The sequence below is a fragment of the Eriocheir sinensis genome, chromosome 36 (assembly GCF_024679095.1).
Source record: "Eriocheir sinensis breed Jianghai 21 chromosome 36, ASM2467909v1, whole genome shotgun sequence".
Classification (NCBI taxonomy): Eukaryota; Metazoa; Arthropoda; class Malacostraca; order Decapoda; family Varunidae; genus Eriocheir; species Eriocheir sinensis.
This window is the reverse complement of record NC_066544.1, coordinates 1,694,936-1,722,791: the sequence shown is the minus strand read 5'-3', so window position 1 is coordinate 1,722,791 and position 27,856 is coordinate 1,694,936. Positions and strand designations below refer to the sequence as shown.

General features: G+C 42.7%; 2 long non-coding RNA genes across 2 annotated transcripts in view; one reads left to right on the top strand and one right to left on the bottom strand.

Moving 5' to 3' along the window:
- Positions 1 to 10,753: 10,753 nt before the first annotated feature.
- Positions 10,754 to 14,326, bottom strand: LOC127007611 (uncharacterized). The gene is made up of 2 exons (XR_007760304.1): positions 14,239 to 14,326; positions 10,754 to 11,561 (listed from the first exon to the last, which is right to left on the bottom strand). It is a non-coding gene; the product is annotated as an uncharacterized LOC127007611 (long non-coding RNA).
- A 198-nt stretch (positions 14,327 to 14,524) lies between these two features.
- Positions 14,525 to 27,856, top strand: part of LOC127007612 (uncharacterized) — a 30,854-nt gene continuing 17,522 nt past the window's right edge. Inside the window, exon 1 of the long non-coding RNA XR_007760305.1 lies at positions 14,525 to 14,651. This is a non-coding gene — a long non-coding RNA (uncharacterized LOC127007612). The remainder of the gene's footprint in view (positions 14,652 to 27,856) is intronic.

Sequence of the window (27,856 nt, the reverse complement as noted above, 5' to 3'; positions counted from 1 at the left end):
CTCGAGGAAGCTGATTTAGTAAGAGATGAGATATGAAGTTTCCAGTTGAGATTTTGAGTTAAGGATAGACCGAGGATGTTTAGTGTTGAGGAGGGTGATAGCTGGGTGTTGTCAAAGAATAGGGGATAGTTGTTTGGAAGATTGTATCGAGTGGATAGGTGGAGAAACTGTGTTTTTGAGGCGTTGAAGGACACCAGGTTCTTCTTGCCCCAATCGGAAATAATAGTAAGGTCTGAGGCTAAGCGTTCTGCAGCCTCCAGCCTTGAGTCGTTAAGTTCCTGTTGGGTGGGTCTTCTATTAAAAGAAGTTGAGTAATGCAGAGTGGAATCATCGGCGTAGGAATGGATAGGACAGTTCGTTTTGGAAAGAAGATCATCAATGAACAACATAAAAAGAGTGGGAGATAGGACAGAACCCTGTGGGACACCACTGTTAATAGATTTAGGGGAAGAACAGTGACCGTCTACCACGGCAGAAATAGAACGGTCAGAAAGGAAACTGGAGATAAAGGTACAGAGAGAAGGATAGAAACCGTAGGAGGGTAGTTTGGAAAGCAAAGATTTGTGCCAGACCCTATCAAAAGCTTTTGATATGTCCAGCGCAATAGCAAAGGTTTCACCGAAACAGCTAAGAGAGGATGACCAAGAGTCAGTTAAGAAGGCTAGTAGATCACCAGTAGAACGCCCCTTGCGGAACCCATACTGGCGATCAGATAAAAGGTCAGAAGTGGAAAGGTGCTTTTGAATCTTCCGGTTAAGGATTGATTCAAAAGCTTTAGATAGACAAGAAAGTAAAGCAATAGGACGGTAGTTTGAGGGATTGGAGCGGTCACCCTTCTTAGGTACAGGCTGTATGAAGGCATACTTCCAGCAAGAAGGAAAGGTAGATGTTGACAGGCAGAGGCGAAAGAGTTTGACCAGGCAGGGTGACAGCACGGAGGCACAGTTTTTAAGGACAATAGGAGGCACTCCATCAGGTCCATAAGCCTTCTGAGGATTGAGGCCAGAGAGGGCTTAGAAAACATCATTTTGAAGAATCTTTATAACAGGCATATAGGAGTCAAAGTGGGTATTAGTTAGAGGAATATGCCCAGAATAGTCCAGAGTTGAGTTTTAGAAAAGTTTGAGGAAGAGTTCAGCCTTAGAGATAGATGAGACGGCAGTGTTGCCGTCAGGACGGAGGAGTGGAGGAAAAGATGAAGCAGTGAAGTTGGAGGAGATGTTTTGGGCTAGATGCCAGAAGTCACGGGAAGAGTTAGAGAAAGCAAGGTTTTGGCATTTTCTATTAATGAAAGAATTTTTGGTTAGTCGGAGAATAGATTTGGCACGATTTCGGGCAGAAATGTAAAGTTCATATTTAGCCTTGTCTTAAGCCGCGAATTTTCGAAAATCATATATATATATATATATATATATATATATATATATATATATATATATATATATATATATATATATATATATATATATATATATATATATATATATATATATATATATATATATATATATATATATATATATATATATATATATATATATATATATATATATATATATATATATATATATATATATATATATATATATATATATATATATATATATATATATATATATATATATATATATATATATATATATATATATATATATATATATATATATATCAGTGAACCCTATACTATGGAACGGATACTTGCCCCAGCCTTGTCATTAAGCCGTGAATTTTGGAAAATCAACCGCTATGGTGCGAATCACCATAACTCCTTATTTCTTGGGCTACAGTAAAAGTTTTTGGTATCAATAGACGGCAAAATGAAAGGACTATATTTGTTAATCAGCGACCGGGTTCAAAAACAGACTCGAAAGGGTAACAAATCAAATAAATTCGCAAAAAACAACTTGTAAAAAAAACTATTTTTGAGTTCCCAACCTTGAAACCCACTCATTTTTTGAGAGTATCAAAACACCTATTTAACAAATGATTTAGCCCTGCAAATGTGCTTTGCAATATGGTTCATAACATTTTCCATCTCCCAGTAGTTTCGTCGCTAGAGCTCGAAACGTAAACCCTGTCGAGAACGATTTTGACGAACTCCAGACACTTTGCCGTTTTTGTCTAGTGTGACCTTGCTATTGCCTCTAGAAGGCTGTAATTTGTCATGTAGCCCCTCTTGGCAATGTAGTTTGACCAAAGCGGTTGATTTTCCAAAATTCGCGGCTTAATGACAAGGGCGCCGCAAAATCAAAAGAGTAAGCCGTCCATTACTTGAGATGCCACTGTATATATATATATATATATATATATATGTATATATATATATATATATATATATATATATATATATGTATATATATATATATATATATATATATATATATATATATATATATATATATATATATATATATATATATATATATATATATATATATATATATATATATATATATATATATATATATATATATATGCAGACTAATTGTTAAATTTAACCCATATTTAAAAAGTATTACATAAAGCCGAAAGTATCCATTTGAACTGAATAATGAGTATGGGCTATATGATACTATAAATATAAAGAACTGGGATTGCTCTGAAATAATAAATCACAACAAATATTTGTGTTTTTTACACTCAGGCTGTATGAATGTCATATTGCATTGATTCACAGAATGAAAAAAATCGTAACTTTTTTTGTTTATGATCGTACAAAAACAAGTTGGGAATCGAAAATGTTTGTCCTTATACGTAGAATGATATTGCTCTCGTTGCAAATTTTCGTAACTCATAGTTCTAAAGGTATTTGAAAAAAATATGAAATTCGGCAGCCATGTTCAAAGATGGCGGCTAGAGCGCAACCTGGATTTGTTGGAAACTTTAATATATTTCTCAGTAAAGTTCAGTTTACAAGTGTACCAAGTTTCGACTTCCTGCTACTTTTTTAGGTCGATTTTCTTAAAATTCCTCTACCAAAAGTCAACCTTCACATGACAGCTTCCCACAAATTGATTATTTACCTCATACAATGCCAGTAAAACATGCAGATGAATACTATTCCTATAGTTTTACATATTTGTAGAATTTTTCTTAACAATTAAAAATTGTATTATTAAGACAAATGAAAAAAAAGAAAAATATTTTTCATTACTCATAACGTTTGATTTCCAAGCAAACACTCAGAAACTAAAATAAATAAATGTTTTGTGATAATATTGGTCAAGTTGTGCACGCCATTACATAATGTTAAACTCCAGAGAAAATGTACTCAATAAAAATATGCTTTACCTCTATCATTATCTATCTATATCTGATACCCTGTCCCTTCTTGGGAACTTCCCTCTAAGAGATAGCCAAGATAGAAGAGTTTTAAATTATCCCTGTTTCAGTGCTCCGTCTTGGCATAATAAATCCCTCCCCTGCCTACTCTCTGCAATAATCATCCACTCTGTTGGTCAATTTCAGTGAAGGTCACCCCCAACATCTCTCTCTACCCTGCCCTCATGCACTCTCTTGACAATGTTCTCATTCATTCCTATCACATGTCCAAATCATCTCAGAGTACCACATTATCACTCTTCAACCACTCAACAATTCACTCCCTTTGCTGTTACACCAGTATGAAAACTAATACATATCTTCATTACTTTCCATATCCTCTCTTGACACACCATTTGCACCTCTTATATAGCCTACTTTGTGCTACATTCTATGTCCAAATTTCTGATGTATACCACAAGAGTTGATAGGATAATGATATATCTTATACCTTTCTTTATTCCTATGCTCACACTTCTTTTTTTTTTAACTCCTCAGCACATATATTACCTGTCTGCCTGTCACTGCTCATTCCCTTACTGATCCCTTCATGCTCCCATATTTGCATAGAACCATCCCTAAAAATTTGAATTTAATAATTTCCTCTATCTTCTCTTCTGTCAATTAGATCTTACACTCTGTTAACCTCTCTGTCATAACTTTGCATGGCTTTGCAAAATCAATAGTCTGCTCTTTTTAACTTTCCAAATCTCATTACCTTTCTTGTAACTACATTTACTTTTAACTTTTTCCTCTCACTCTGTCACTGTCATCCACAGTCCACTGCAGCATCCTTCGATTTCCTGCTAACAATGTGTTTGCATCTCCAAGTAGGTTATTTTCCAGCCTTTTCTTCGTGTCTCTCCAAAAATCACACTTCACTCCCTTTACCACCACGACTCCACTCCCTTCACCTTTTTCCCCAACCCTTCATTTTTAAGAAAAATTGCCTTTTCAGGCCAAACTCATTTATGTTGATAGTTTAAAATTGACTATTTGTAAAGCAGATTGATGTAATGGATGAGAAAGAACAACAATATTTTTATGAGAACATTAAATTTATTTATTTTTTAAAATTAAAACTTTTTTTTTTTTCATCAATAGCTTTTTTATCCCACATTTAAATTTTATAGACTTTACCTTTCGTCACTTTCTAATCTTCAAGACAGAAGACAGATCAGAGAAGATCAAGATGAAGATGAAGTGGTTGCTTTTGAATCAAAAAGGGATTGATTCAAAAAGAAGCCAAAAGCTAGAAAAAGAAAAGAGCAAATGGAACAGTTTCTTAGGCACAGGCAGGGAACCTGTGGCTCAGCATGAAGGCAGGAGTAAGGCAGGAAGGAAGCAGGAAGGTGTTGTTTGACCAGGCAGGCAGAGAAAGAGTTTGACAGGGTAGGTGCAAAGGAAGCACAGTTTTAAAGACAATAGAAAGGCCTTCTGAGGATTGAAAGCAGAGAGGGGATTGGAGGCAGAGAGGCAGGAAAAACATCATTAATTAAAGGAGACAGAGGGGGAGAGGAGGAGTCAGAGGGGTAGAATTATCCCAGAAGGAGTGGAGTTTCCAGAAAGTTTGAAAGAAGAAGAGAGTTTGAGATAGATGAGAGATGGAGATGATAGTCAGAGGGTCAGAGAGGAGAGGGAAAGAAGAAGTGAAAGTGAGTTTGGAGTTTTTTTTTGGTTTTCAGAGTCCCAGGAGAAGAGAAAAAAAAAAAGCAAGGTTGCATTTTTTCTATCAATGAAGGAGTTTTTTGTAAGTCGGAGAATATTCGGCACGATTCCAAGCAAGAAATAAAAGATCATGGTTAGCGGGAGTTCGAAGGCTCTGATACTTTTTGTGAGCTGCCTCTCTATCTTTGACAGCACGAGAACAAGCGTGATTAAACCAAGGCCTTTTAGCATGAGGAGTAGAGAAAGTACGTGGAATGTATGCCTCCATTCCGGAGACAATAATCTCTGTGATGCGCTGGGCACACACAGAGGGGTCTCTATCCTGTAAACAGTAATCATTCCACGGGAAATCGAAAAAGTACATCCTCAGGTCGTCCCACCGAGTTGAAGCAAAATGCCAGAAACATCGCCTCTTCGGTGGGTCCAGAGAGTGTACAGGAGCAATAGGACGGGATACAGAAATAAGGTTGTGATCGGAGGAGCCCAACGGAGAGAACAGTTTGACAGAGTAAGCAGAAGGGTTAGAGGTAAGGAAGAGGTCTTGTATGTTGGGCCGGTCTCCAAGATGGTCGGGAATACGTGTAGGGTGCTGAACCAAGGCCTTGGCCTTGGCTGAACCAACTGCTCTACGTAGATCGTTGAGGAAAGCAAAGTTGTAGGCTTGTTCACCAGGCTGGTCAGTGAAAGAGGATGAAAGCCAAAGCTGGTGGTGAACATTGAAATCTCCCAAGATGGAGATTTCAGCGAAATTAGAGTGGGTCAAGATGTGCTCCACTTTAGAGTTTAGGTAGTCAAAGAATTTTACATAGTTAGTAGAGTTAGGTGAGAAATAAACAGCACAGATGTATTTAGTAATAGAATGACAATGAAGTCTTAGCCAGATGGTGGAAAATTCTGAAAAGTCAAGGTCGTGGGCACCAGAGCAAGTGATGTCGTTGCGCACGTAGGCGCAACATCCAGCTTTGGATTGAAATTTAGGATAGAGATAGTAGGAGGGAACAGAGTAGAAATTGCTGTCAGTAGCCTCAGAAACCTGTGTTTCGGTGAGGAAGAGAAGGTGAGGTTTAGAGGAGGAGAATTGGTGTTCCACAGAATGAAAATTAGAACGAAGACCGCGAATGTTGCAGAAATTGATAAAAAAAAGAGGTTCGAGGAGTTATCAAGACACCTCTCAGGTCGGCATTGTTTTGGTACGCCATTTTAAATTTTGAATTTTGGGAAAAGGTGTGTATGTTGTGTGAATGTAGTGTGGTGTGGATAGAGAGAGGATCTGTCTATAGAGAGCATGCTGAACTACTCTCCGGTGTTGATGAGACAATAGGGAAACGGTTAGTGAGGACATGGGAAGGGTCTTTGGAGGGCTTCAGCACCCTCCTCACTTCCCATATATACCTCACCGGGAAGGGCGTGCGCCCGTTCGGTAGGTGTCTTGCTACCTACTCCAGCCAATATATTTGGGTGAAGCCTCCTCTTTGCTGACGACGAGACAGCCACTGCTTGCACCATGTCTTCTTTTTCCGTTTTTTCTCAGCTTCACTGCACACGCTGCCACAATCCTCCACAAAATAGTCTGAGTGTCGTCGTCGTCCATCCTCCTCGCCTGCTCACAAATTGACTGGTGAGGCGACTGATGAGGCGACTCGTGCACCGCCTCACGGGGTACAGTGTGGACACCCCCCCGTGAGGCGGTGCACGAGACACGAGTCGCCTCATGAATCGCCTCGTGAGGCCTAGTGTGGACACGGTCCACACTAGGCCTCACGAGGCGACTGATGAGGCGACTCGTGCACCCGGACTCAGAAAAAAACAATTGAAAATGGAGGTGCATGAGGCGGCTGCCCGAAACTCTGGCGAGAGGCATTTTGGGGGCATGAGGCTAGACTCATTAGTCGTGAACGGGGTGATGTCGGCTGCGCGCTGCTCTGTATCATGGCTGAAAACGTTGATGACAACATGGAGTGGACACGGTGCAACACTCTTTACTTATTGATATTCTAAAGCAGCACCCCTGCATCTGGCAAGTGAAGAACAAACATTATAACAACAAACATTATGACTGGCGAGGCAGGATGAGGAGGAGAGACGGTGCACGAGTCGCCTCATGAGTCGCCTCGTGAGGCCTAGTGTGGACGCGGCAGGGGTTAAGGCCAATGGGATGCAAGCACCAAGGCAACATGCAGCTAAGGTGGATGACCCCAACTTTACCTCTCCTATTTTTAACTTACAGTATTACCTCCTCAATCTCACCGCTCTCCATCTTCTGTGAATATGACTGCCCTAAATTAACGATTTTTTCTCTCCTACTCAATTTTTTTTTTTTTTTTACAACAAAGGGGACACCTCAAGGGCACAAAAAAAGGAAACAATAATAATAAAAAAAGCCCGCTACTCGCTGCTCCTATAAAAAGAATCAAAAGAGGTGGCTGAAAGAGAGGTCAATTTCGGGAGGAGAGGTGTCCTGATACCCTCCTCTTGAAAGAGTTCAAGTCGTAGGAAGGAGGAAATACAGATGAAGGAAGATTGTTCCAGAGTTTACCAGCGTGTGGGATGAAAGAGTGTAGATGCTGGTTAACTCTTGCATAAGGGGTTTGGACAGTATAGGGATGAGCATGAGTAGAAAGTCGTGTGCAGCGGGGCCGCGGGAGGGGGGGGGGGGGGAGGCATGCAGTTAGCAAGTTTGTAGCAGTCACCGCTCAAACTGCGTGCTCCTCCTCCTCAGTGACACTAAGAAAATGGGCACTCCAGCTCGACTCACCGTAGCTGTTGTCACTGCACTACTCACTCCAGCTCGACTCACCGTAGCTGTTGTCACTGCACTACTCACTCCAGCTCGACTCACCGTAGCTGTTGTCACTGCACTACTCACACCAGCTCGACTTACCGTAGCTGTTGTCACTGCACTACTCACTCCAGCTCGACTCACCGTAGCTGTTGTCACTGCACTACTCACTCCAGCTCGACTCACCGTAGCTGTTGTCACTGCACTACTCACTCCAGCTCGACTCACCGTAGCTGTCCTCTACGCGCTACTCACCCCAGCTCGACTTACCGTAGCTGTCCTCACCGCGCAACTCACCCCAGCTCGACTCACCGTAGCTGAACTCTACTCAACGCAATGCATCTCAGCGCAACTTACCGTGCACCTCAACTCAACTCAGCGCAACTCACCGCACAGCGCTACTCACCGCAACGCAACACCGTCTGCCACTGCGCCCCCGCACCAGGGAAGATTTCGTTCCTCCTTTCTCGTCACTGGGGGGGGGGGGGGGGGAGTATCTGTAGCAGTCACCGCTCAAACTGCGTGTTCCTCCTCCTCAGTGGCACTAAGAAAATGGGCGCTGCAACGCAAACTCATTAAGTGTATGTTTATTGTCACTACTTGTCAGCCTGTCTGTCCTGTCGCGTCTTCATTGTTAACTTTTCTTGTTCCTCGTTTATCTCTGACTGTCCGTCCATGTCCTCCCGTTGTCCACTTTTACACATTGTTCCACATATACACCAACACTTAAATATCAACCTTCACAGTACAACATCCACACACACGCATACACACACAAACACCTTTTCTTTGTGTTTTGTTTGCGTCCATGACCTGTGTGATGTTCTTCAAATAAAGTAACCCTGGGGGATATGAGTTTCTCTATCCGTGAACCGATTAGCACTTAGAACACTCGCTACCACCAACAAGTTCAGAAGAGCAGTCAGCGTGAAAATAGCGATAGAAGATAGAAAGAGAGGCAACATCGCGACGGAATTTTAGAGGTAGAAGACTATCAGTAGGAGGAGGAGAGCTGATGAGACGAAGAGCCTTAGATTCCACTCTGTCCAGAAGAGCTGTGTGAGTGGAGCCCCCCACACGTGAGATGCATACTCCATACGAGGGTGGACAAGGCCCCTGTATATGGATAGCAACTGTACGGGGGAGATGAACTGGTGGAGACGATACAGAACGCCCAACTTCGAGGAAGCTGATTTATCGAGAGAGGAGATATGAAGTTTCCAGTTGAGATTTTGAGTTAAGAATAGACCGAGGATATTTAGTGGTGAAGAAGGTGACACCTGAGTGTTGTCGAAGAATAGGGGATAGGTGTTTGGAAGATTGTGTCGAGTTGATAGGTGGAGAAATTGAGTTTTTGAGGCATTGAAGGACACAATGTTCCTTCTGCCCCAATCGGACATGATAGCAAGGTCTGAGGTTAAGCGTTCTGCAGCTTCCAGTCTGGAGTCGTGTACTTCCTGTTGGGATGGCCTTCTTTTGAAAGAAGTTGAATAATGCAGAGTGGAGTCGTCGGCGTATGAGTGGACATGACAGTTTGTTATGGAAAGAAGATCATTGATGAATAACAGGAAGAGAGTGGGTGATAGGACAAAGCCCTGTGGAACACCACTGTTGATAGGTTTAGGGGAAGAACAGTGACCGTCTACCACCGCAGAGATAGAACGGCCGGAAAGGAAACTGGAGATAAAGGAGCAGAGAGAGGGATAGAATCCAAAAGAAGGCAGTTTAGAAAGCAAAGACTTGTGCTAGGCTCTATCGAAGGCTTTCGATATGTCTAGCGCAACTGAGAAAGTTTCACCGAAACGGCTAAAAGAGGATGACCAAGAGTCAGTTAAGAGAGCAAGAAGATCGACAGTAGAACGCCCCTTGCGGAACCCATACTGGCGATCAGATAGAAGGTTTGAAGTGGAAAAGTGCTTTTGAATCTTCCTGTTAAGGATTGATTCCAAAGCTTTAGATAGACAGGAAAGTAAAGCTATAGGGCGGTAGTTTGAGGGATTGGAACGGTCACCCTTCTTAGGCACAGGCTGTGCAAAGGCATACTTCCAGCAGGAAGGAAAGGTAGATGTTGATAGGCAGAGACGAAAGAGTTTGACCAGGCAGGGTGTCAGCACGGAAGCACAGTTTTTAAGGACAATAGAAGGCACTCCACCAGGTCCATAAGCCTTCTGAGAGTTGAGGCCAGAGAGGCCATAGATGACATCATTCTTAAGAATCTTAATAACAGGCATGAAAGAGTCAGAGGGGGGATGAGTAGGAGGAATATGCCCAGAATTGTCCAGGGTGGAGTTCTTACTGAAAGTTTGAGCGAAGAGTTCAGTCTGATGGGACGGAAGTACTCCCGAGAGGAGGGAAAGAGGAAGAAGTGAAATTGGTGGAGATATTTTTGGCTAGGTGCCAGAAGTCACGGGAAGAATTAGAAGAAGCAAGGTGTTGACATTTTCAATTGATGAAAGAGGTTTTGGTAAGTCGGAGAATAGATATGCCACAATTCCGGGCTGAAATGTACAGTTCATGGTTAGAAAGAGTGCGAAGGCTCTGGAATCTTTTGTTAGCTGCCTCTCTATCTTAATAGCACGAGAACAAGCATGATTAAACCAACGCTTTTTAGCATGAGGAGTAGAGAAAGAACGTGGAATGTATGCCTCCATTCCAGAGACAATCACCTCTGTGATGCGCTGGGCACACACAGAGGGGTCTCTCTCCTGGAACACAACACAACACATACAACACATCTACACCAATGCCAGCCAGTATTACTAAAATAAGATAGAGATGTGGTAATGACGAGTTTTAGGTTTACAGTTGGTACTCATCTGGTTTTTTTTCTTTTTTTTTTTCTTTTTTACGTCGTGGCCTATTACGCCGGTAGGCTTCTTCCCGGTGGATACTGATGGTCGGTCCACCCGAAGTCGCTGTTCTAGAACAAAGTATTACAAAAGCATGAAAAGTGCTGAATTTATCATGCTTTATGTCAAAAAATCCTCAATTTTAATATCTTACATTTCATTTTTGTACATCCTGATTAAATCATTGACATTATATTGGTGATGTTCCACTGTGTTCCTATATTTACATGACTCATTCCCTGAACTAGGATCTGAGGCAGGAAAATGGAACACACCCAGGCAAAGACATCACTAAACAAATTTATAAAAAAAAATCAAAACAATTGCTCACACATTATATAAGTTACAACATAACTTTACAGGTGCCAGGATAACATGCTGTGATGTCGTCTGATATGGGAGTTCAGGTTACACTTTTTAGCACACTTGAAGTCACAATATGGACATGAATGAGGCTTCTCCCCAGTATGAGTATAAATGTGCTCCTTTAAGGCCACTTTCTGGGTTGTCCTGAAGTTACAGTAAGAGCATACATACGGTCGTTCTCCTGTGTGCACTCTAATGTGTGTCTGTAGGTGACTGAGGCAGCGGCTAACTTTTCCACAATAGGGACACACAAGTCGTGAGTTTCCATCATTTGTTGTCATTGCATGGCCTTCAAGTTGCTGGATGGGGCAGAGGAAGTCCTGAGGTGGACCATCAGTTACCTCTTTTGTTGTCTGGATTGCAGTATTCCCACTCAAAGATGAGGCAAACACAGAATTACTTGATGCACCTGACAAGTTTGAGGGTGGAATAGTTCCTCCTGTGATATGTCTTGGAGATGCCATTTCATGGATAAATTGTGGAAAGGAGATGCTGCCTATGGAAGTCTTATTGGTGTGTTGGGCTAGAGGGTGAGCTGGTGGGAGGTTCATGCTTGATGCTGTGGGTACACCGTCTGCCTGAAGGGAGAAAGAAAACATGTTTTGAGCCTCTATTTATGATGCAGACTCACCACTTATGTGGGTATTACTCAATGGTGTCTTTAATCAACCCAAGCCCTAGGAGAGGGATTGGCAACTATATGTTTAATTAAATCTACTCTTTTTTACCTTGTTAAAAGGAAATGCAGTTCATGCTAAACATGTATAATACAAAATGTACTATGAAACTTCTTACATAATTTGAAGAAAAATCCTTTTGTTTCCAGAACTTACAATTAAACACCAAAGCAACAAAGCAAAAGCTCAATATCATTTGATGTCACCAGCCAAATATGTATTCATCCTGTTGTAACATGGCTTCCATTTTCAATAAAAAATATTATTGAATGCTCACTAAATAAAAATAAAGGTTACATCTAATGCAACTTTATTGGTCACATAGACATTCTCTTCCAGTGTGAAGGAAACACTTTTAGTCCGGTATTTCACAATTATGGAAGAGCCCCTTGTATGTAAGATATCAAGGAGTATGTGTGTGATTAAGAACATTTTTATCCTTACAATAATAATAATAATAATAATAATAATAATAATAATAATAATAATAATAATGATAATGATAATGATAATAATAATAATAATAATAATAATAATAATATGTAGAATGACATATATTTTAGTCGTCTTGCTACAGTTTCAGTACAAAAAATCACTGCAGTATATGAAAAAATTACAGTGAAGCTTAGAGGTTTTTGGGGCACTCTGTCTGACTCAAATATCCTCCTTGGATTACTTCCACTACACCTAATATTTAAAAATTGCTGAAAAAAAATTGTTGCTTATCTCTCACCATTTTCAGTGACCTATACAGAAAAGCAGGTATGTAAAATTGAGTAAAGTGAGAACTTTTGGTGATTGACTAACCACTATATGCAACACAAGGAAGACTGCATGTAAATTCACTTGCAAGCACTCACTCAGTGGGACCCAAAATTACCATCTCACGTAAATTTCAAATTAAAGTAAAAGAATAACTACATAGATTCTGGAAAATACATTTTCATGACAGATGAGGATTACCCCCACTAGAGTCCCTTGCTAGAGAGAGTCCCGACAACCTAAGATTTGGACGCCATTATTGGCCCTGCTTTCGCCGCGCTTTTCAAACGCAAGCACACGCTCTCTTTTGTATTTATGTTTCACAGCCATACGGGTCGTCCACTGAAACTGAGCACACTTGTGTCAGACCTGCACACCTTCCTCTAACAGCCAGCAGGGAGCCAGCAGCCAACGAGCTCTGGGAAAGTAAATAAGAGACAGTTTGTATCTACATCAACAGATATCGCCAACCCACCATTACGCCCTTATACATGACCATAATTTGGTCACCAGCCGTTGGAATGTGCCGTAAGAAGGTGACAGAAGATTGTTATTAGCCTTACGATCAACCACTGTCTCAGTATAGGCAGTCAGTAACCCACGTAGCCTGTGATATACGCGTATCACGGCGGGCTGCTGACGATCTTTTCAGATCGGTCAAAATATCTCACCACACCGGCCAAGAATTGCCAGGTGTAAAGCCGCCTTAAAGTACTATTTGACATGAAGAAAAACTGAGGCCAGCATCGTCTTTCAGTGTTTTCACACCATTTCATTTAACCCTCAGTTTCGTATATTTTTACTTACTTTACAGTTACAAATTTATTCCATTCCAATGCAGAATTTCCTCAGGAAGACATTGCTGATCTCAGTTTTTCTTCATGTCAAATTGTAGTGTCAGGAAATCGGGTAGGAGTGAAATATATGTAGCTGTTGGCTTGGAGCGATGGCGGCATCAAGGCGGTGTATCCCGAAGCCAGCCTCAGACGTACTTTAGTCTATAACTTGAACTCTATGGAAAGTACGGTTTTGACAGTTCATCGAGTGGCCACGTGTGGCGCTGCCTGTATAGCCAATACGATCCATTTAAAGAAAATTATAAAACAAGGAAAAAAAAGTAAAATGCGAAAACTCTAAAAATAGAAGACTCAAGTGTGTGTGAATCATGGTTACATTGAAAGGAAATTATAAAACTATAATAAAAAGTAAATGCCATATCCTCATCCTTCCGCTTCAGTTTTACATTGGTGCATATATAACTGAGCATTTGGGCAACAACTGGCTGGTGGTTATCTTCCTGTCTGCATAGTCCTCCCATATTTTCACGAGGCGTCCTTGGATCTGCTTTATGTGTTTACGTTGATAACGTTTTAGCTTTCCTTCTTTCACCAGCTTTAATTAATCTGGGATGTCTTTTGCCTCTGCGTATAAAAGGGTTATTAAGAGATAAAATGGAAGATTACCCTTTTTTGCTCTTCTGTTTAGCTTATGGTGCCATCCTTCAACATCATTATTTGTCCTCACACTGGAATGTCAGAATTTTTCTCTTTACAACACTCCCACACGGCCACTGCGTGTAACGATACACACGAGAAATTAATCCAGACAAGGAAAGATTTGCCGGCGCCGGGGATCGAACCCGCGACCAGCGTAACGGGAGAGCCACTCCTTAATTCGGGCCAAAGAGGTACCCCACTGGCTAAGTGGGTTATGGGAGGCTCGCCCATCAGGCAAGTCGTGTCACTACAACACTGCGTCCGAATACAGACCAATTCTCTATTTTCCAAACTTCACTTTGCAACCAGGTATGACTGACCGACTGTCGATGGCCTGGTGGTGCCCTGTCGCAGTTTTTCTGCACTCTGTGCACCGCACGTCGCTCATCTTGGTGTGTGGTCAGCCTGGCAACTGATTATCTATACCAGAGAAAAGTTTCCTCATGCACTGCGAAGCAGCCACAACGAGGGTCCGAATCAGCCACAACAAGGGTACGAATCAGCCACAACAAGGGTACGAATCAGCCACAACAAAGGTCCGAATCCGGTCCGAATGAGCCAGTTAAAGGTCCAAATGAGCCAATGTCCGAATAAGCGTGGATTCGTCCCTGATGATCCTCTTGGCTGTCTTGACTGCCGCCTCAGCCCTGCCATTAGACTGAGGAATGGCAGACGACAGGCGCACCGAGACCCCCCAGTTCCTGTAGAAGGTGTCCATCCCCACGCTTGTCAGGTTGGTTCCTCCGTCCATAAACATGTGTTCAGGAGCTCCGTAGTGAGTAAAGTACTTTCTAAGCTGCGTCTGGATCTTGTAGGAGCTGGCACCGTTGGGGAAATGGGCCACCTCGAGCCAACCTGTCAACCGGTCAGCGAAGGCCACGTAGGTGTGGCAATCCTCAACTACGCTTCTGTGGTGTGGTTTACTGGATATTTGGGTGATGTCAGACATTTAGAAGCTGTTCAGAGAAGGTGGACTAAGAAAATCATTGGGTTCTGTGACGTACGTACCCTAAAGGGATCGTCTCGCACAATTGAGTCTTCTCAATCAAAGGCAGACTGATTAGAGCTGATCTTATTATGGTGTTTAAAGTTTTAAAAGGACTTTGCCCCGATCTTGATCATCTTCTATTGAGAAATCACAAGAGGGACACTAGAGGTCACTCCTATAACGCTTTATGTTTCTCGCAGTAACACTGACGTGAGAGCCCGCTTCTTCTCATTGAGAGTAAGTAACATTGGGAACAGCTTGCCGGATTCTGTTGTTTCTGTCATTTCGGTGAAGGTAATACTTTCTAAGTAGTCCGCCTCCCCCTCCGCCACTCCAGCCCCCCCAAGACAAGCCTGGGGAACTGTGGGGAACCGGGGTTTGGGGGGGGAAGCCAAAATCACTTAAAAAATGGGCTTCCAAAATTTCCCTAGAAAAAATCCCTAAATTAAGGAAAATTCCCTACATGTGGGGGGGTCCAGGAGGGGTGCAGCCCCCCTTGGTTAGGAGGGGGTCGAGAGGGGCGAAGCCCCCTCGTTAGCAGGTCGTAAAGTTCGGTTGGAGTAGTTTAAGTATGCTCTCCACCAAAAGAAAAAAAAAAAAAGATTTTTCCGGCACATCATACATGTGGGGGGGTCCGGAGGGGGGCGCAGCCCCCCTTGGTTAGCAGGGGGGCGAGGGGGGCTGTTAGGTTATAAAGTTAGGACTTTCCTTGCTTTCGAGATTAGGGAATTTTCCTTCATTTAGGGATTTTTCTAGGGAAATTTTGGAAGCCCATTTTTCAGTGATTTTGGCTTCCCCCTCAAACCCCAGTTCCCCACAGTTCCCCAGGCTTGTCTTGGGGGGTAGGGGGGGCTGGAGTGGTGGAGGGGGAGGCGGACTTCTTAGAAAGTATTACCTCGGTGAATTCCTTGAAACGCCAGCTGGACAAGCATCTTGATCTGATTATACGAGTTTGATTAATTTGTTCTAGTGGTTTGGTTGTTCTTTTGGGTGTTTTTATGGATTGTTGTTGACTTTGTCTTGAAAATAGTAATTGTTCATGCCATCTCACGATGTCATATTAGCCAACCATCTGACCATCTTCATGAAAATCGTCCGCTGCAGTTTTGGTTGGATCAACGCACAGTTTTTGGTTGGGGCGTGTCCCCATCCAGGTAAGAAATCCAGGTAAGAAGTGGGCACAGCACATAGAGTTCGGGTCTTTTCCATGTGAAAACCCGGGTTTTCACTGGAAAAAAAACTGAATTCCATGTACTCTGCCCATTGGGTTGCATGGTGCATTAATTATTACTGTCAGGGCCCTTTCCCTCGGTTGTTGTCCTTTTGAGCAAGATAACTTGTATTGCACTGGCCTGGTGTTTTGCTGTAGCTGCCAGAAGAAGGTGTGGTGGTAGCAGGTGGTAGTGCTGAAGGTGGAATTAATTGTGGCTGGATGTGGGATGTGGAGTGCCAAATATTACCGTGGTGAGCAGGTGAAGTGCATTGTTCCCATATAAGTTCTGGGCTCATTTTCTCAGATGCTATTCCACTGGAGCAACATTCTGAGTTCTTGCATCAACGAGTCAGTTGATGATTTGCATAATTTGGAAGTCCTAGTCATGTTTGTAAAATATGCTAGAACTGTGTATCTGTGGGATCAATGCTGCAACAGGTGATGCACCTCTCTCACCAATGATTTCCAGGTGACTAAGCTGACTATATAGCTATATAATAAGGTCAGTGGATAAGGTATAAAACAATAACTAGTGTTATAAAACCTTATTACAAAAAACAAAATATCTTACTCACTGATGCATATCATAGGGTCAAGTTGGGGTGGGGTGCATTCTAATCCTACTTAATCACAAAACTACGCCAAATTTTGATGATATGTTACGTATGTAGATTCTTGTATGACATACGCTGCTGTAGGATTTATTTCTAAGTATTTTCCAAAGTTTCAGTGCTCTTTGATCAACCCTATCCTTAGCAATAGTTTTCTCATTTTAAAATTTGAGATTGTAGCCATGTGATTCCAATGGATTTATGTCATGCTGTAATTTGCCTTTCCTTTCTCTCAGCTACACAGTTATACAGACAGTAAGTAGGTAAACAACTTTCAGGTCATGCTATAACTATCAGTATCTTTGTCATGCCCCGGAAGTTTTATTTTCTATTTTCTCTATTTTCCTACACATCTTCTACGTGTATCGAAACACACGAGAGATTAACCAAGACAAGGTGAGGGTATTCCCCGGCTGCCTGGGATTGAACCCGCGACCAGCGTGACGGGAGAGCCACTCCTTACCGAGTCGGCCAAAGAGGTACCCCCCTGGCTGAGTGGGTTATGGGAGGCTCAATCATCAGGCATAGTCGCCGCACTACACGACTTTCCCCTCTATGTAGATTAATTTCTGTGTGTTGAGACCTTTAGACTGTGACCCATTTTGGTGCACATTTCACAGTGTCCCCGTAGAGACATACCTCCAACACTTCCCATTTTCTATTACCCTTGGAGCATGGGCCATCCTACCTGTTACCCCTTTGGGGAAACTCAACAGAACTGCAGGAGAGGATGCCCACCACTATGCCACCACTGTCATGCCCCGGAAGTTTTATTTTCTATTTTCTCTATTTTCCTACACATCCTCTGCGTGTATTGAAACACACGAGAAATTAATCAAGACCAGGTGAGGGTATTCCCCATATGCCTGGGATTGAACCCGTGACCAGCGTGACGGGAGAGCCACTCCTTAACGAGTCGGCCAAAGAGGTACCCCACTGGCTAAGTGGGTTATGGGAGGCTCGTTCATCAGGCATAGTCGCCGCACTACATCTTTTCTCCATCTTCTTTTTCCATATATTTCCCATTCAGTTTTTTTCCTTGTCCTCTGCCCCCTCCTCATTCTTTTCCCAATTAGTGAAAATACCAGGCATTCATGGATATGGATATTCTTACCCATCTCAATCTCTTATTTTTTTTTATGAAGCATTTAAGTACGTAGTGAGTAGTAGTTTAAATTGATGGTGACTGGAAGTAAAGCAAGAGAAAGGATTCAGATGGGAAGGTGGCCCTGTGGATGTTGAGGGATGGGAGTGGGAGCAAACTCTATATTGTGTACAGAGTGCAACAAGTGGTGTCATCGGCGATGCTCAGGGCTTAGAAATTTGCGAAGGGTGCGAAACTTTGTGTGTTCAAGGTGTGTGGGGGAAGATGAGGGTGGTGACGGTTGAGCTTGTTTTTAAAGGAGTCAATCGTGTTACACTGGACCACTGAAGGTGGGAGCTTATTCCATTCTCGCACTACAACGTTGGTGAAGAAAAATTTGGTGCAGTCTAAATCTACTTATCTACATTTGAGTTTTATGCCATTGTTCCTTGTTCGCAAAGTGTCAGCGATCATAAACAATTTTGTTCTGTCTACATTCGTGAAACCATTAAGTATTTTAAAACATTCGATCAGTTTTCCTCGGAGACGACGTTTCTCAAGTGAGAACATGTTAAGGGTGGAAAGCCTTTCTTCGTAGGATTTGTTGCGCAAAGAAGGGATCATTTTTGTTGCCCGACGCTGAACACCTTCTAATTTAGCAATGTCCTTTGCATGGTGGGGAGACCAAAACTGTACCGCATATTCCAAGTGGGGTCTGACTAAACTGTTGTAGAGCGGAAGTATTACATCTTTATTCTTGAATAAAAAGTTTCTTTTAATGAAGCCCAACATTCTGTTCGCTTTATTTGCTGCATCGATGCATTGATGTGAGAATTTGAGGTTTGACGCGATTTTGACCCCCAGGTCCTTAACGCATTGAATGCTTGTGAGTTTAACGCCGCCCATTTCATAATCGAACTTCTTATTTCTTGTTCCAACTTGAAGGACCTGGCACTTGTGTACGTTAAAGGGCATCTCCCATCTATCCGACCAAGCTGAAATTTTATGCAAATCCGCTTGGAGGCTTTGCCTGTCTTCGTCAGTGAGAACCGAGTTACCAATCTTTGTGTCGTCTGCAAATTTACTAATGCGATTATTGAGTCCAACATCCACATCGTTGATGTAAATAATGAAGAGCACTGGGCCAAGAACCGAGCCCTGAGGGACGCCACTAGCGACCGGCGCCCACTCTGAGTTAAATCCGTCAATCACCACTCTTTGTTGTCTGTTGCTCAACCAATTCGCGATCCATTCGTTTACTTGACCATCAATACCTATTTTTTTTAATTTATAAAGTAATTTATGATGTGGGACTTTATCAAACGCTTTCTGAAAATCAAGATAGACTACGTCCAATGATTTGGTTACGTCATAAACTGAGAAGAGGCCGTTATAAAAGGTCAATAGGTTTGATAGGCAGGATCTTTTGTTACGGAAGCCATTTTGTGAATCCCCAATTAATGAGTGGCTTTCGAGTAACTCACAATTTTGTCTCTAATTATGCTCTCAAGTAGCTTACCTACAATTGAAGTTAGACTAATGGGTCAGTAGTTACCTGGTATTTTTTTGTCTCCTTTCTTAAAAATCGGTGTCACGTTAGCCTTTTTCCAATCCAAAGGGACAATGCCTTGTCGCAAGGACATATTGAATACGGTTGTGAGGGAGGAGAGTATTTTGCTCTTTGTTTCTTTAAGCAGTATAGGATATACTTTGTCGGGTCCGGGACTTTTATTTGTTTCAAGTGAATGGAGAGCTTTAAGGACTTCATCGGTTGTTATTTCAAAATTAGGCAATGCATGCTCGAGATTTACATTAGTACTGGTGTTGGTGGTAGTTGGAGGAAGACTGTTAGTATTAACCCTTTCAATACAATGACGCCTACGTAGGCGTCATGACGCCCCAGTAGCATATACGATGACGCCTACGTAGGCGTCATATTTCTATTCTGTTTCTTCTTCTATTGAGGTGTCCCGTACTTTGTGTTGGTTACTAAGTAAAGACGCCGTATGCTGTCCTTGAAATCCTCTTGCTCCTCCCACCATCCTTGTTCCCACCAATCACAAAAAATGAGCTACAGTGTGCACTCTCTCTCTCTCTCTCTCTCTCTCTCTCTCTCTCTCTCTCTCTCTCTCTCTCTCTCTCTCTCTCTCTCTCTCTCTCTCTCTCTCTCTCTCTCTCTCTCTCTCTCTCTCTCTCTCTCTCTCTCTCTCTCTCTCTCTCAGACACCAAGGTGCCAACACCACCACTCCTTGTCTCTCTCTCTCTCTCTCTCTCTCTCTCTCTCTCTCTCTCTCTCTCTCTCTCTCTCTCTCTCTCTCTCTCACACACACACACACACACACACACACACACACACACACGTACACACATACATTGTCTGTGATGACAAAGGAGTATCTGGCAGCTCTCTGACTGATGATAACAGAGTTGTATTTGCTGATAATTTCTTGACATTCTTCCTCCTCTACACAATCATCTGCTTTCTCTATTTCTTTCCCCCTTGCCCCTTTCTCCCCTTTCTTTATTTTGCGTTGATGCAATTTATATTATACATAGCAGGTATATGTTGACTTGTCGTGTATGCTGCTTTGCAAATACGGGATACAAGGCGACAAGCGCGCGCGGCCGAGCACGCCGTATATCAGCCAGGCGGGCTTTTTGAACATCCAACGCGAAGGGGTTAAACACCGAGGAAAAGTAATTGTTTAAGAGGCTTGCAATGTGTTGGCTGTCAGACACTAGTGCACAGTCGCTATTTGTTAAAGGTCCAATTCCACTTCTGATCGCCTTTCTGTTGTTTATGTAACTGAAAAATGATTTCGGATTATTTTTACAGTTGGCTGCATTATTTTCTTCATATCTACGCTTTGCCTGACATACTAATCTTTTTACTCGTCACCTGGCATCATGATAAAGTCTAATGTTTTCGGGCGTGCTTTATTCTTTCTTTAACCTGTAAAACGGTTTTCTCTCCTTGACTGAGTGTTTAATTTCGCTATGAAACCAAGGTGGGCTTTTATTAGTGTTAATTCGCTTCTCGCACAAGGGGACGAATGTGTTCTGCTGAGTGAGTAAATGATTTTTAAAGCTTAGCCAGGCTTTCTCTACATTGCCATCATCTGAGAGTTGTATTTCTGTTAGTTTTTGTTGGATTTCTTCGAAGTTAGCTCTTTTGAAATCGGGCACCTTTATTTTATTTTCAGTCACTGATGTTTGAGCTCTAATGTCGATGCGCACTAATTTATGATCGCAAGAACCGAGGTGTTCTCCTACTGTGACATTACTGACTAGGTTATCTTGGGTCGTTATAACAAGGTCGAGTATGTTATTTTGTCGAGTTGGTTCAGAAACCATTTGGCTTGGATAGTTTTTTTCTAAAAATTCGATCATTCTATGTGACTCGCCTTCTGTACCTGACAGTGTTGCCCAGTCGAAATGGGGGAGGTTAAAGTCTCCTAATATCAGTGAGTCATTGTTATTAAGTGACTGCCTTAAAACACTGTACATTTCAAGATCGTCATCCAGTGATTGCCCGGGAGGCCTGTAGGTGACAGATATATTTAAATTGACTTTTGCAATGTTTACTCGCACGCACAAATGTTCAACGTTACTGTCTCTTGGTGTTTTGTCAGTGGGTTGCAAATAGATTTTGACAAAAAGGGCGATGCCACCGCCTTAACAGTTTACACCATCTTTGTTGAAGAGTCTGTAGCCATCTATGTTGTATTCGGAACTTAAATCAATATTTGTGGTGCTGATAAATGTTTCGGTTATAACAATTATGTCAAAATTTTCTGTTAGAGCAAGACATTTCAGTTCATCAAACTTGTTTCTTAGGCTACGCGCATTGAAACTAAGGATTTTTAAGTTATCAAGAGGCTTGGTAATAGAGGTGGTGGTACTTGCGGGATCACGGTTACGAGTTTGTTGCGATGCATGGTGTCTATTTACACGGTCGGGGTGGAGGAACGTGGCTGAGTCTTTTTTTAATCGAGTGTCACGTACTGCGTCGTTTAGGAGCCTTCCGAATCTGGCTGCCCCAATTGGGGACAGGTGTATTCTGTCCCTGTGGAAGAGCTCACTTTTGGCCGTTTTCTTAAACAGTGTAAACCTAGGATACCACATTGTTAGTTAGCTAGACACACACAAATGGATTTCATAAACGCATCTGGCACCGTTCTGTGTATGGCTAGGATCCCACATTATTGGAACATTCGTGTGTTGACCTACCACACAACATGGGGCGACCATACCCACCCGAAAGAGAAATGAAATGTAAGAAATGTATTCATTATATTAAAACACATGAATAATCAATAAATATGCTATTATTCTACTTCTGTTATTATTTCACTTCTCTTTTTCTATCAGTAACTCTGTAATCACAACAAGTACAAGATTTTAAAACAACCCGTGGTCGCGCGTGTATTGAGGGTGCCACAATCAAAACAAACATCTGAGTTGGACAAGAAGTTGAGAAATTCTTAGTTATAACGGTACATATGATATATAAGTATATGTAATATAGTGAAAATACGAAGCATCATAGAGGGAATGTTCGAATAAATGGTTATACATGAGTGTTGTTGCACGGTTAAATACTGAAACCACTGAAAGACTGACAGTATTTCAGCTTCTCGCCCCACGCAGGTACACATTCCTACCCCTACCTCATTATATAGAGTAGTGATTCCCAATTATTTAGCACTTGCGACCCCTTTACCAAAAGCTTCAAACTCACGCAACCCCCTGCTCTCAGCAGCTTGCAAGCAGCAGCTAGGGCTTGTATGACTTAGGTTGCCTGTCAACACCACTGCCCAGCTGGGATATAAGGCAGTGTCTCGCCACACACAAGCCGCCAGCAAGGGTGTTATAACTGTTATTCTACGAGGTAATTCTTTACAAGAAGTCCGCCTCCCCTTCTGCCACTCCAGCCCCCCTACCCCCCAACACAACCCTGGGGACTCTTGTAATCTATTATAACATAACCTAGCAGCTGGTCTGTTGATGAGTGTCGGGTGTGTCACCCCCCCACCACCGCCGCCCAAATCCATCCCGCGCTGCATAATTTTCGACAGCCCCCCACATCATAACCTCCTAGGGAAAAAGATCGTAGAAGTTTTTTAAGGATTTCTTTAGGGAAATTTTGGAAGTCCATTTTTCGGTGATTTTGCCTCCCCCCCATAACCACGGTTCCCCACAGGTCCCCAGGCTTGTGTTGTGGGGTAGGGGGGGCTGGAGTGGCTGTTTTGCGTGCCAAAACAGCACTGTAGTCTGATGGCTTCCTGTGGACGACCGGGTTGTCTCTTATTTGATTCACTAGAAACAGTTTCTGTGAATAAGAAAGTGGAGAGGTCTTGTCTCTTGTAGCCATTTTCAAAGAATGCTGATACACAGGCCAGCCAACCTACTAGGGCGGGAGCTACCAACCTTTGCGAATCGTCCGCAGTTCTGTGGTATGCTAGGTCACGAGTGTGGTTGTCTAGCTAACAACACACTACTGGGTTTGCGAGTGTTTAAGAAATCGAAACATAACTTTCGGGTGCTAGCACACCACAGTGGTGTGTTGACCTACGAAACGAAATTTTAGAAGTTTAAGGAAATGGGGGTTTGTCCGTAGAAATTGTCTCAGGCGTTGAAGAACTCAATGTCAAGCTCTCTGCAAAGAGTCTGTAAGCGGTTGTTGAGGCTGAAGGCCTTGCTGAAGAAGTCGCTCTCTGCCCACGTCTGTGGTAGAACTCCTGAAATCAAAATGTTAGGGGATTTAGACTTATACTGCTGGATGAACCTATGGTACTTGTCCAGGAGTTCCTCAGACCGGGTCGTGGTGACATCGTTTGTACCTGTGTGAAAAACAAACTGTGAATCATTAGTAGCCTGGGGGAGATCTTCTCAAGAACAGCAGTTACATCGTTGATCCCAGCACCAGGATAGCAATAGTTCCGTCTTCGACGAGGAACTCTGCCGCAGAACTCGACGACCTGCTGGCGAATCATGGAGTCACCCACCAGGAAGGTGCTCTCCTGCTCGTCATCCTCCTCCAGACTGGCAAACCTGTTGAAGCAATGAACAAGATAAATTGCTTGTCTGGCTGGTTTGGCTCCTCCATTCACGACGGTGAAGCCATCATGGGCAGTGCCACTACCACCCTCCCGCTGCGTGGTGTTGTCCGCTGGTGTCGACGGTACCGCTGATGGCAAGGGGGCAGTTGGAGAAGGGTTTGGCACCACAGCAACGTTAGCCTGGATGAATTCCTGCAAGGAGGCAACAGTGTGAGAAGGCTCTATTATTTTATTCTGACCTGCTTCCATCTTTTCTTCTTGCTCCTGCAGTCTTGTCTCGAGATGCTGCCTGGAGAGACACAGTCGACAGACAACAGAACGCCCTGTAAAAAAGTGAGCTGAGAAGCTACCGTTACAAGTACTGCACTTCTTAGGCGCCATCTTAGCTGAAAGTGATTAATGATTGCCTGAAATGAAAGAGATAAAAACACAGAGTGAAGGGGATTAGGAAAGGAGGTGAGGTGAGTGAGAGGGGGTTTAGGAAAGGAGGTGAGTGAGAGGGGGTTTAGGAAAGGAGGTAAGGTGAGTGAGAGGGGGTTTAGGAAAGGAGGTAAGGTGAGTGAGAGGGGGTTTAGGAAAGGAGGTAAGGTGAGTGAGAGGAGGAGTAGGAAGGAAGGTGAGGTGAGTAAAGAGGGGGAAAGAGAGGAGGTGAGTGAGAGGAGGGTTAGGAAAGAGGTGAGGTGAGGTGAGTGAAGGGGTGGGTAAAAAGGATGTAAGGTGAGGTGAGCGAGGGGGGGCTTAGGTCAATATGTGGAGGTGAGGTGAGGGAAAGGGGGGGTAGGAAGGGTTAATCCTCTAGGGGATTTAAAGAGAGTGTAGTGAGGAGGAGCAGATTGAATCCTCAGGGGAATTCAAAGGGTGAGGTGTCGGCAAGCACAACACAAAAACACTTGGAGACAACATGAGAAACACTCGAGAAACACACGAGAAACACATGAGAAATACACTCAAAAACACCCAACACACCCAAATCACACCCGGAAACACTCGGCAACACAACAACACACTCGAAACACACGAGAAACACTCAGAAACTCAAGCATAAGCACAAGATTCAACACCCCCAAGTCACTCGCAAAAACACGGTAAACACAACAACACACTCAAAACACTCTGAAACCCACGCAGAAACACTCGGAAACACAGCCAAATCACAGGCAAAAACACACAACACACTCAAAACACACGTAGGGAAATCACAGGAAACACGCAAGCAAGGCTGTGTACGATCGCAGCCGCAGCGTGGATCTCACTTCCACTTCTCAGGAGAGGAGAGTGGCTTGACCTCTTGAGTGAGGGCAGGGCGCTGAGTGTGCAGAGGAAGTGTATACAAAGCCTGTGTGAGATCTGCTCTCTTGTATGGGGCAGAAACATGGACACTGACGAGCAGACCGATGGACATTTTACGCAGCTGTGATCTCAGGATGATGAGACACATGGCAGGAGTGAGGTGGCAGGACAGGAAGTCTAGCAATAAAGTAGCCGAGATGTGTGGGATTGAGAACCTTTTCGTTGAGTTGAGGAAGAGAAAACTAAGATGGTTTGGACATATGAAAAGAGTGATGGAGGGGGTGCAGAGGGAGGTGGAGGAGGTGTGTTGGAAGATATGAATATCTTGGGGATAGAGGAGATATGGCACAAGATCGGGAGATGTGGAGAACAGTCATCACCCGTCCAACCCACTTTTAAATGGGAAAACATGGACGTTAAACGACAATGATGATGGTGATTAAGTAGTAGTTATTAAAGTATTTTACCTTGGGATGACCTTGTTTATTGTTGACTTCAATGAGTACATATAGGTGTGTGTGTGTGTGTATGTGTGTGTGTGTAATTCACCTCTTGGTCTGCTGTGGGTCTCTCGAGACAGCCAGCTGTTCCCCTACGGAAGAGCACAGAGCTCATAGTACCGATCTTTGGGTAGGACTGAGACCACTCACACACACACGTGTGTGTGTGTGTGTTTACCTATTTGTAGTCTACCGGGCCCGAGCTAAGCTCTAATAGTCCCGTCTTCATATCTACATTCATCCACCCTTTCCTTCATTTGTTGGACACTGCTCACCTCCACCACCTATTCCTGCAAGCTGTTCCATGTGTTAACACTTCAGTATGGAAAACAATACTTTTTCAAGTCACTCAAACAGATTCCTTTATTAAGTTTCTTTGCATGTCCTCTCAGCCCCTGCGTTCTCACAGTTGAGAAGAGATCATCTCTATCCACCTCATCAAACTTATTTACCAACCTATACAGCGTGATCAGATCTCTCTCCCTTCTTTGTTCCAGTGTCGTCAAGTCCATCTCCTTCAATCTGTCTTCATACGTCATATTCAAGAGTTTTGGGACCATTTTAGATGCAAATCTCTGTATCCTTTCCAACTTTCTGATATCCTTTTTGTGAGGCGACCAAGCAATTGCAGCATATTCTAGTTTTGGTCTTATCAGTGTTGTTATTATTTTCTTCATTTCTTTCTCCATAAAATGGAATGATACCCTTATATTTTACATCATCCTGTAGGTTTTTCCAAATAGCTTGTTTACGTACTTTTCCGAGGATAGTGTGTCTTGCATCGTTACTCCCAATTTTTTTTTCATGTACTACCTTTTAGGAGACCGACTGAGTAAAATCCTGTCTTCTTTCCTTATCACCCAAATTGCAGATTGGATTTTTTGATGATTTGTTTTGCATAAGTGAATCTTAGTGAACGTTTGAGCAAATTTGGTCCATATTTCATTTTTTTTAATCAAAATGCCAAAATATAAAAATATAAAATATTGATGAATACTGACTAGGTTTTCCTTTATAATTACTTGTGAAATTGTCTGACAGTAGTTTACATCATAGGTAAGAAAGCTGTTGTGGCAGAATTTTTATTTTCTCTTTAGTTTATGAGCAAAAAAAGATATTCCATTTTCCCCTGTTTAATTATATTTCCAAAAATATAAAAGTTCCAAAGCAAATTTTTAAAATTCTGAGACAAAAGAAAAAAAAGTCATTTTAATGCTCTTTCCACCAGTACTTTATTCATTAAAATCGAATAATAAATGTAGGAGTTATTTACCAATTTATTGTAAAAAAGTTAGTTTTGAGTTACGAGACTTTAAAGTTTCGTAAGTACATATTGATGTTCCTCATCCATGAATGGCCACACTGTGCCAGATATTGTTAGTACCAGGTATTGTAATGTTGTTGTCTTGCTTTTTAGGTGATCTTGAGTCATGAACATGGCACCTGATCCCCTTCTTGTTGAAGTATTATTCACTCAAAGGTGAGGGTGTCAGGGAGCCACCGCCTCCCTCATTGTTGCCAGGTTTTGTTTGCATCGCTTGGTGTTACTAACTACCTGGCTGGTAGGATTTGCTTCCTACCTTTTCTGTTTTAATCTTCTTTCTTGGTTGTGATGATCTGTCAGAAGTTCTGTCTTTCCTTGTCTTGGTTTTGTTTTGACTTTTTTTTTTGTTGTTGTTGTTGTTGTATGGTGAGATGGGCTCTTCTCTCTTGAAACTGAAGTAGAAGGCCGTGATAATGATGGTGTTGATGCAGAAGCATCAGGAACAGCAGTCGTGGCAGCAGGGAGCGAGGGAGAGGTGGTGGTGAGTGAGGCAGTAGCGGTGGGTGGTGGAGAGTCAGGCCTCGCTGCTCCATGCGGAACGCCTGTCTGTCTCTTTTCATTTTGTGCTCAAGCATGGCGTGCCTCCCTCAAGCAGGCAATCCTCTTGACAATGGCAGCCTTTCTTCTTGGCATTTGAACTGGATGAAGCCAGCATCATCAGCAAAAAAAAAGGCAGTGTGGCGGAAGAGCGTACACACCAACGTCTATCCTCTGCATGACAAGGACACGCACTGATGAATTTTGGTGAGGGCTACGGGACAGTATTGTCCCGCGTGCACAGGAGAAAGTATCAGACACCACCAGAGAGAAAACTATTCGTGTCTAAATACTAGTGTTTTTCTTACAAATTTTTTTCTAAAGGTATC